Genomic DNA, 12,500 nt, shown 5'->3' with positions numbered 1-12,500 from the left:
CACACACACTGACGGACACACACACTGACGGACACACACACTGACGGACACACACACTGACGGACACACACACTGACGGACACACTGACAGACACACACACTGACGGACACACTGACAGACAGACACACTGACAGACACACACACTGACAGACAGACACACACTGACAGACAGACACACACTGACAGACAGACAGACACACCGACAGACACACACACACACTGACAGACAGACACACTGACTGACAGACAGACAGAGACAGACACACTGACAGACAGACACTGACAGACAGACAGACACACACACTGACAGACAGACACACTGACTGACAGAGACAGACACACTGACAGACAGACACTGACAGACAGACAGACACACACACTGACAGACAGACACACTGACTGACACACTGACAGACAGAGACAGACACACTGACAGACAGAGACAGACACACAGACAGACAGACAGACACACTGACAGACAGACAGACACACTGACTGACAGACAGACACACTGACTGACACACTGACAGAGACAGACACACTGACAGACAGACAGACACACTGACAGACAGACAGACACACACACTGACTGACACACTGACAGAGACAGACACACTGACAGACAGACAGACAGACACACTGACAGACAGACAGACAGACACACTGACAGACAGACAGACACACACACTGACAGACAGACAGACACACTGACAGACAGACAGACACACTGACAGACACAGTGACAGACAGACACACAGACAGAGACACACACTGACACACAGACAGACAGACAGAAAGATCACTGGAGCTTATGATTTGATTATTTCTTAAACCTCTTTCCCACCTGAACCACACTGAGACACACTCAGACACACTGCGACACATTCAGACACATTCAGACACACTGAGACACACTCAGACACACTCAGACACACTGCGACACATTCAGACACATTCAGACACACCGAGACACACTGCGACACATTCAGACACACCGAGACACATTCAGACACACCGAGACACACTGAGACACATTCAGACACATTCAGACACACCGAGACACACTGCGACACATTCAGACACACCGAGACACACTGAGACACATTCAGACACACTGAGACACATTCAGACACACTGAGACACATTCAGACACACTGAGACACATTCAGACACACTGAGACACATTCAGACACACTGAGACACACTGCGACACATTCAGACACACCGAGACACATTCAGACACACCGAGACACATTCAGACACACCGAGACACACTGAGACACATTCAGACACACTGAGACACATTCAGACACACTGAGACACATTCAGACACACTGAGACACATTCAGACACACTGAGACACATTCAGACACACTGAGACACATTGAGACACATTCAGACACACTGAGACACATTCAGACACACTGAGACACATTCAGACACACTGAGACACATTCAGACACACTGAGACACATTCAGACACACTGAGACACATTGAGACACATTCAGACACATTGAGACACATTCAGACACACTGAGACACATTCAGACACACCGAGACACACTGAGACACATTCAGACACACTGAGACACATTCAGACACACTGAGACACATTCAGACACACTGAGACACATTCAGACACACTGAGACACATTCAGACACACTGAGACACATTGAGACACATTCAGACACACTGAGACACATTCAGACACACTGAGACACATTCAGACACACTGAGACACATTCAGACACACTGAGACACATTCAGACACACTGAGACACATTGAGACACATTCAGACACATTGAGACACATTCAGACACACTGAGACACATTCAGACACACTGAGACACATTCAGACACACTGAGACACATTCAGACACACTGAGACACATTCAGACACACTGAGACACATTCAGACACACTGAGACACATTCAGACACACTGAGACACACTGAGACACATTCAGACACACTCAGACACACTGCGACACATTCAGACACATTCAGACACACCGAGACACACTGCGACACATTCAGACACACCGAGACACATTCAGACACACCGAGACACACTGAGACACATTCAGACACACTGAGACACATTCAGACACACTGAGACACATTCAGACACACTGAGACACATTCAGACACACTGAGACACACTGAGACACACTGAGACACATTCAGACACATTGAGACACATTCAGACACACTGAGACACATTCAGACACACTGAGACACATTCAGACACACTGAGACACATTCAGACACACTGAGACACATTCAGACACACTGAGACACACTGAGACACATTCAGACACACTGAGACACATTCAGACACATTCAGACACACTGAGACACATTCAGACACACTGAGACACATTCAGACACACTGAGACACATTCAGACACACTGAGACACATTCAGACACACTGAGACACATTCAGACACATTCAGACACATTCAGACACACTGAGACACATTCAGACACACTGAGACACATTCAGACACATTGAGACACATTCAGACACATTGAGACACATTCAGACACACTGAGACACATTCAGACACACTGAGACACATTCAGACACACTGAGACACATTCAGACACACAGACACATTCAGACAGTGAGACACATTCAGACACATTCAGACACACTGTGACACATTCAGACACATTCAGACACACTGAGACACATTCAGACACACTGAGACACATTCAGACACACTGAGACACATTCAGACACACTGAGACACATTCAGACACACTGAGACACATTCAGACACACAGACACATTCAGACAGTGAGACACATTCAGACACATTCAGACACACTGTGACACATTCAGACACATTCAGACACACTGAGACACATTCAGACACACTGACACAGTGAGACACACTGCGACACATTCAGACACACTGAGACACATTCAGACACAGTGAGACACACTGCGACACATTCAGACACACTGCGACACATTCAGACACACTGAGACACATTCAGACACAGTGAGACACACTGAGACACATTCAGACACACTGCGACACATTCAGACACACTGAGACACACTGAGACACATTCAGACACATTCAGACACACTGAGACACATTCAGACACACTGAGACACATTCAGACACACTGAGACACATTCAGACACACTGAGACACATTCAGACACACTGAGACACATTCAGACACAGTGAGACACATTCAGACACAGTGAGACACATTCAGACACACTGAGACACATTCAGACACACTGAGACACATTCAGACACACTGAGACACAGTGAGACACACTGAGACACATTCAGACACACTGAGACACATTCAGACACACTGAGACACATTCAGACACAGTGAGACACACTGAGACACATTCAGACACACTGCGACACATTCAGACACACTGAGACACATTCAGACACACTGAGACACATTCAGACACAGTGAGACACACTGAGACACATTCAGACACACTGAGACACATTCAGACACACTGAGACACATTCAGACACACTGAGACACATTCAGACACACTGCGACACATTCAGACACACTGAGACACATTCAGACACACTGAGACACATTCAGACACACTGAGACACATTCAGACACACTGAGACACACTGCGACACATTCAGACACACTGCGACACATTCAGACACATTCAGACACACTGAGACACATTCAGACACACTGCGACACATTCAGACACATTCAGACACACTGCGACACATTCAGACACACTGCGACACATTCAGACACACTGCGACACATTCAGACACACTGCGACACATTCAGACACACTGAGACACATTCAGACACACTGAGACACATTCAGACACACTGCGACACATTCAGACACACTGCGACACATTCAGACACACTGCGACACATTCAGACACACTGAGACACATTCAGACACACTGCGACACATTCAGACACATTCAGACACATTCAGACACACTGCGACACATTCAGACACACTGAGACACATTCAGACACACTGAGACACATTCAGACACACTGAGACACATTCAGACACACTGCGACACATTCAGACACAGTGAGACACACTGAGACACATTCAGACACACTGAGACACATTCAGACACACTGAGACACATTCAGACACACTGCGACACATTCAGACACACTGCGACACATTCAGACACACTGCGACACATTCAGACACACTGAGACACATTCAGACACACTGAGACACATTCAGACACACTGAGACACATTCAGACACACTGAGACACATTCAGACACACTGAGACACATTCAGACACACTGAGACACACTGAGACACATTCAGACACATTCAGACACACTGAGACACATTGAGACACATTCAGACACAGTGAGACACACTGAGACACATTCAGACACACTGAGACACACTGAGACACATTCAGACACATTCAGACACATTCAGACACACCGAGACACACCGAGACACATTCAGACACATTCAGACACACCGAGACACATTCAGACACATTCAGACACACTGAGACACATTCAGACACATTCAGACACATTCAGACACATTCAGACACACTGAGACACATTCAGACACATTCAGACACACTGAGACACATTCAGACACACCGAGACACATTCAGACACATTCAGACACACTGAGACACATTCAGACACATTCAGACACATTCAGACACACTGAGACACATTCAGACACATTCAGACACACTGAGACACATTCAGACACACTGAGACACATTCAGACACAGTGAGACACACTGAGACACATTCAGACACACTGAGACACATTCAGACACACTGAGACACATTCAGACACAGTGAGACACACTGAGACACATTCAGACACACTGAGACACATTCAGACACATTCAGACACACTGCGACACATTCAGACACATTCAGACACACTGAGACACATTCAGACACATTCAGACACATTCAGACACACTGAGACACATTCAGACACACTGCGACACATTCAGACACACTGCGACACATTCAGACACACTGAGACACATTCAGACACAGTGAGACACACTGAGACACATTCAGACACACTGAGACACATTCAGACACACTGAGACACACTGAGACACATTCAGACACACTGCGACACATTCAGACACACTGAGACACATTCAGACACACTGAGACACATTCAGACACTGCGACACATTCAGACACACTGCGACACATTCAGACACACTGAGACACATTCAGACACATTCAGACACACTGAGACACATTCAGACACACTGAGACACATTCAGACACACTGAGACACACTGAGACACATTCAGACACACTGCGACACATTCAGACACACTGAGACACATTCAGACACACTGAGACACATTCAGACACACTGAGACACATTCAGACACACTGAGACACATTCAGACACACTGAGACACATTCAGACACACTGAGACACATTCAGACACATTGAGACACATTCAGACACATTCAGACACATTCAGACACATTCAGACACATTCAGACACACTGAGACACATTCAGACACATTCAGACACACTGCGACACATTCAGACACACTGAGACACATTCAGACACACTGAGACACATTCAGACACACTGAGACACATTCAGACACACTGCGACACATTCAGACACACTGAGACACATTCAGACACACCGAGACACATTCAGACACACTGAGACACATTCAGACACACTGAGACACATTCAGACACACTGAGACACATTCAGACACACTGAGACACATTCAGACACACTGAGACACATTCAGACACACTGAGACACATTGAGACACATTCAGACACAGTGAGACACACTGAGACACATTCAGACACACTGAGACACATTCAGACACATTCAGACACACTGCGACACATTCAGACACACTGAGACACATTCAGACACACTGAGACACATTCAGACACACTGAGACACATTCAGACACACTGAGACACATTCAGACACACTGAGACACATTGAGACACATTCAGACACAGTGAGACACACTGAGACACATTCAGACACACTGAGACACACTGAGACACATTCAGACACACTGAGACACATTGAGACACATTCAGACACACTGAGACACACTGAGACACATTCAGACACACTGAGACACACTGAGACACATTCAGACACAGTGAGACACACTGAGACACATTCAGACACACTGAGACACATTCAGACACATTCAGACACACTGAGACACATTCAGACACACTGAGACACATTCAGACACACTGAGACACATTCAGACACACTGAGACACATTCAGACACACTGAGACACATTCAGACACACTGAGACACATTCAGACACACTGAGACACACTGAGACACATTCAGACACACTGAGACACATTCAGACACACTGAGACACACTGAGACACATTCAGACACACTGAGACACATTCAGACACACTGAGACACATTCAGACACACTGAGACACACTGAGACACATTCAGACACACTGAGACACATTCAGACACACTGAGACACATTCAGACACACTGAGACACATTCAGACACACTGAGACACATTCAGACACACTGAGACACATTCAGACACACTGAGACACATTCAGACACACTGAGACACATTCAGACACATTCAGACACACTGAGACACATTCAGACACAGTGAGACACACTGAGACACATTCAGACACACTGAGACACATTCAGACACATTCAGACACATTCAGACACACTGAGACACATTCAGACACACTGAGACACATTCAGACACACTGAGACACATTCAGACACACTGAGACACATTCAGACACAGTGAGACACACTGAGACACATTCAGACACACTGAGACACATTCAGACACACTGAGACACACTGAGACACATTCAGACACACTGAGACACACTGAGACACATTCAGACACACTGAGACACATTCAGACACACTGAGACACATTCAGACACACTGAGACACATTCAGACACATTCAGACACACTGAGACACATTCAGACACACTGAGACACATTCAGACACACTGAGACACATTCAGACACACTGAGACACATTCAGACACACTGAGACACATTCAGACACACTGAGACACATTCAGACACATTCAGACACACTGAGACACATTCAGACACATTCAGACACACTGAGACACATTCAGACACACTGAGACACATTCAGACACACACTCAGAGACACACTCAGAGACACACTCAGAGACACACTGAGACACACTGAGACACATTCAGACACACTGAGACACATTCAGACACAGTGAGACACACTGAGACACATTCAGACACACTGAGACACATTCAGACACATTCAGACACACTGCGACACATTCAGACACACTGAGACACACTGAGACACATTCAGACACACTGAGACACATTCAGACACACTGAGACACATTCAGACACACTGAGACACATTCAGACACATTCAGACACACTGAGACACATTCAGACACACTGAAACACATTCAGACACACTGAGACACATTCAGACACACTGAGACACATTCAGACACATTGAGACACATTCAGACACACTGAGACACATTCAGACACATTCAGACACACTGAGACACATTCAGACACATTCAGACACACTGAGACACATTCAGACACACTGCGACACATTCAGACACACTGCGACACATTCAGACACACTGAGACACATTCAGACACACTGAGACACATTCAGACACACTGAGACACATTCAGACACACTGAGACACATTCAGACACAGTGAGACACACTGAGACACATTCAGACACACTGAGACACATTCAGACACATTCAGACACACTGCGACACATTCAGACACACTGAGACACACTGAGACACATTCAGACACACTGAGACACATTCAGACACACTGAGACACATTCAGACACACTGAGACACATTCAGACACATTCAGACACATTCAGACACACTGAGACACATTCAGACACACTGAGACACATTCAGACACATTCCGACACACTGAGACACACTGAGACACATTCAGACACACTGAGACACATTCAGACACATTCCGACACACTGAGACACACTGAGACACATTCAGACACACTGAGACACATTCAGACACATTCAGACACACTGAGACACACTGAGACACATTCAGACACATTCAGACACACTGAGACACATTCAGACACACTGAGACACATTCAGACACATTCAGACACACTGAGACACACTGAGACACACTGAGACACACTGAGACACATTCAGACACACTGAGACACATTCAGACACACTGAGACACATTCAGACACATTCAGACACACTGAGACACATTCAGACACACTGAGACACACTGAGACACATTCAGACACACTGAGACACATTCAGACACACTGAGACACATTCAGACACACTGAGACACATTCAGACACATTCAGACACATTCAGACACACTGAGACACATTCAGACACACTGAGACACATTCAGACACATTCAGACACATTCAGACACACTGAGACACACTGAGACACATTCAGACACATTCAGACACACTGAGACACATTCAGACACACTGAGACACATTCAGACACACTGAGACACATTCAGACACAGTGAGACACACTGAGACACATTCAGACACACTGCGACACATTCAGACACTGAGACACATTCAGACACACTGAGACACATTCAGACACATTCAGACACACTGCGACACATTCAGACACACTGAGACACATTCAGACACATTCAGACACACTGAGACACATTCAGACACACTGAGACACATTCAGACACACTGCGACACATTCAGACACACTGCGACACATTCAGACACACTGAGACACATTCAGACACACTGAGACACATTCAGACACACTGAGACACATTCAGACACACTGAGACACATTCAGACACATTGAGACACATTCAGACACAGTGAGACACACTGAGACACATTCAGACACACTGAGACACATTCAGACACATTCAGACACACTGCGACACATTCAGACACACTGAGACACATTCAGACACACTGAGACACATTCAGACACACTGAGACACATTCAGACACACTGAGACACATTCAGACACATTCAGACACACTGAGACACATTCAGACACACTGAGACACATTCAGACACACTGAGACACATTCAGACACATTGAGACACATTCAGACACACTGAGACATTCAGACACATTCAGACACACTGAGACACACTGAGACACATTCAGACACACTGAGACACATTCAGACACATTCAGACACACTGAGACACATTCAGACACACTGAGACACATTCAGACACATTCAGACACACTGAGACACACTGAGACACATTCAGACACACTGAGACACATTCAGACACACTGAGACACATTCAGACACATTCAGACACACTGAGACACATTCAGACACACTGAGACACACTGAGACACATTCAGACACACTGAGACAAACTGAGACACATTCAGACACACAGACACATTCAGACACACTGAGACACATTCAGACACACTGAGACACATTCAGACACATTCAGACACATTCAGACACACTGAGACACATTCAGACACACTGAGACACATTCAGACACATTCAGACACATTCAGACACACTGAGACACACTGAGACACATTCAGACACATTCAGACACACTGAGACACATTCAGACACACTGAGACACATTCAGACACACTGAGACACATTCAGACACAGTGAGACACACTGAGACACATTCAGACACACTGCGACACATTCAGACACACTGAGACACATTCAGACACACTGAGACACATTCAGACACATTCAGACACACTGCGACACATTCAGACACACTGAGACACATTCAGACACATTCAGACACACTGAGACACATTCAGACACACTGCGACACATTCAGACACACTGCGACACATTCAGACACACTGAGACACATTCAGACACACTGAGACACATTCAGACACACAGACACATTCAGACACACTGAGACACATTCAGACACACTGAGACACATTCAGACACATTGAGACACATTCAGACACAGTGAGACACACTGAGACACATTCAGACACACTGAGACACATTCAGACACATTCAGACACACTGCGACACATTCAGACACACTGAGACACATTCAGACACACTGAGACACATTCAGACACACTGAGACACATTCAGACACATTCAGACACATTCAGACACACTGAGACACATTCAGACACACTGAGACACATTCAGACACACTGAGACACATTCAGACACACTGAGACACATTCAGACACATTGAGACACATTCAGACACACTGAGACACATTCAGACACACTGAGACACATTCAGACACATTCAGACACACTGAGACACATTCAGACACACTGAGACACATTCAGACACACTGAGACACATTCAGACACACTGAGACACACTGAGACACATTCAGACACATTCAGACACATTCAGACACACTGAGACACATTCAGACACACTGAGACACATTCAGACACACTGAGACACATTCAGACACACTGAGACACATTCAGACACATTCAGACACACTGAGACACATTCAGACACACTGAGACACACTGAGACACATTCAGACACACTGAGACACATTCAGACACACTGAGACACATTCAGACACATTCAGACACACTGAGACACATTCAGACACACTGAGACACACTGAGACACATTCAGACACACTGAGACACATTCAGACACATTCCGACACACTGAGACACACTGAGACACATTCAGACACACTGAGACACATTCAGACACATTCAGACACACTGAGACACACTGAGACACATTCAGACACACTGAGACACATTCAGACACATTCAGACACACTGAGACACACTGAGACACATTCAGACACATTCAGACACACTGAGACACATTCAGACACACTGAGACACATTCAGACACATTCAGACACACTGAGACACATTCAGACACATTCAGACACACTGAGACACATTCAGACACACTGAGACACATTCAGACACACTGAGACACATTCAGACACATTCAGACACACTGAGACACATTCAGACACACTGAGACACACTGAGACACATTCAGACACACTGAGACACATTCAGACACACTGAGACACACTGAGACACATTCAGACACATTCAGACACACTGAGACACATTCAGACACATTCAGACACACTGAGACACATTCAGACACACTGAGACACATTCAGACACACTGAGACACATTCAGACACACTGAGACACATTCAGACACACTGAGACACATTCAGACACACTGAGACACATTCAGACACATTCAGACACACTGAGACACATTCAGACACACTGAGACACATTCAGACACACTGAGACACATTCAGACACACTGAGACACACTGAGACACATTCAGACACACTGAGACACATTCAGACACACTGAGACACATTCAGACACACTGAGACACATTCAGACACATTCAGACACATTCAGACACACTGAGACACACTGAGACACATTCAGACACACTGAGACACATTCAGACACACTGAGACACATTCAGACACACTGAGACACATTCAGACACATTCAGACACACTGAGACACACTGAGACACATTCAGACACACTGAGACACATTCAGACACACTGAGACACATTCAGACACATTCAGACACACTGAGACACACTGAGACACATTCAGACACACTGAGACACATTCAGACACACTGAGACACATTCAGACACACTGAGACACATTCAGACACATTCAGACACACTGAGACACATTCAGACACACTGAGACACATTCAGACACATTCAGACACACTGAGACACATTCAGACACACTGAGACACATTCAGACACACTGAGACACATTCAGACACACTGAGACACACTGAGACACATTCAGACACACTGAGACACATTCAGACACACTGAGACACATTCAGACACACTGAGACACATTCAGACACATTCAGACACATTCAGACACACTGAGACACACTGAGACACATTCAGACACACTGAGACACATTCAGACACACTGAGACACATTCAGACACATTCAGACACACTGAGACACATTCAGACACACTGAGACACATTCAGACACACTGAGACACATTCAGACACACTGAGACACACTGAGACACATTCAGACACACTGAGACACATTCAGACACACTGAGACACATTCAGACACACTGAGACACATTCAGACACATTCAGACACATTCAGACACACTGAGACACACTGAGACACATTCAGACACACTGAGACACATTCAGACACACTGAGACACATTCAGACACACTGAGACACATTCAGACACATTCAGACACACTGAGACACACTGAGACACATTCAGACACACTGAGACACATTCAGACACACTGAGACACATTCAGACACACTGAGACACATTCAGACACATTCAGACACACTGAGACACACTGAGACACATTCAGACACACTGAGACACATTCAGACACACTGAGACACATTCAGAC

At 45.7% G+C, this 12,500-nt stretch overlaps 1 protein-coding gene across 2 annotated transcripts in view; it reads left to right on the top strand.

Moving 5' to 3' along the window:
- chic2 (cysteine-rich hydrophobic domain 2) overlaps positions 1 to 12,500 on the top strand; it is a 19,545-nt gene that overhangs the window by 954 nt on the left and 6,091 nt on the right. The gene's annotated exons all lie outside the window — the stretch shown is intronic.

Source organism: Hemibagrus wyckioides, linkage group LG29 (genome assembly GCF_019097595.1).
Source record: "Hemibagrus wyckioides isolate EC202008001 linkage group LG29, SWU_Hwy_1.0, whole genome shotgun sequence".
NCBI classification, from domain to species: domain Eukaryota; kingdom Metazoa; phylum Chordata; class Actinopteri; order Siluriformes; family Bagridae; genus Hemibagrus; species Hemibagrus wyckioides.
This window is presented reverse-complemented; position numbering and strand designations above follow the sequence as displayed.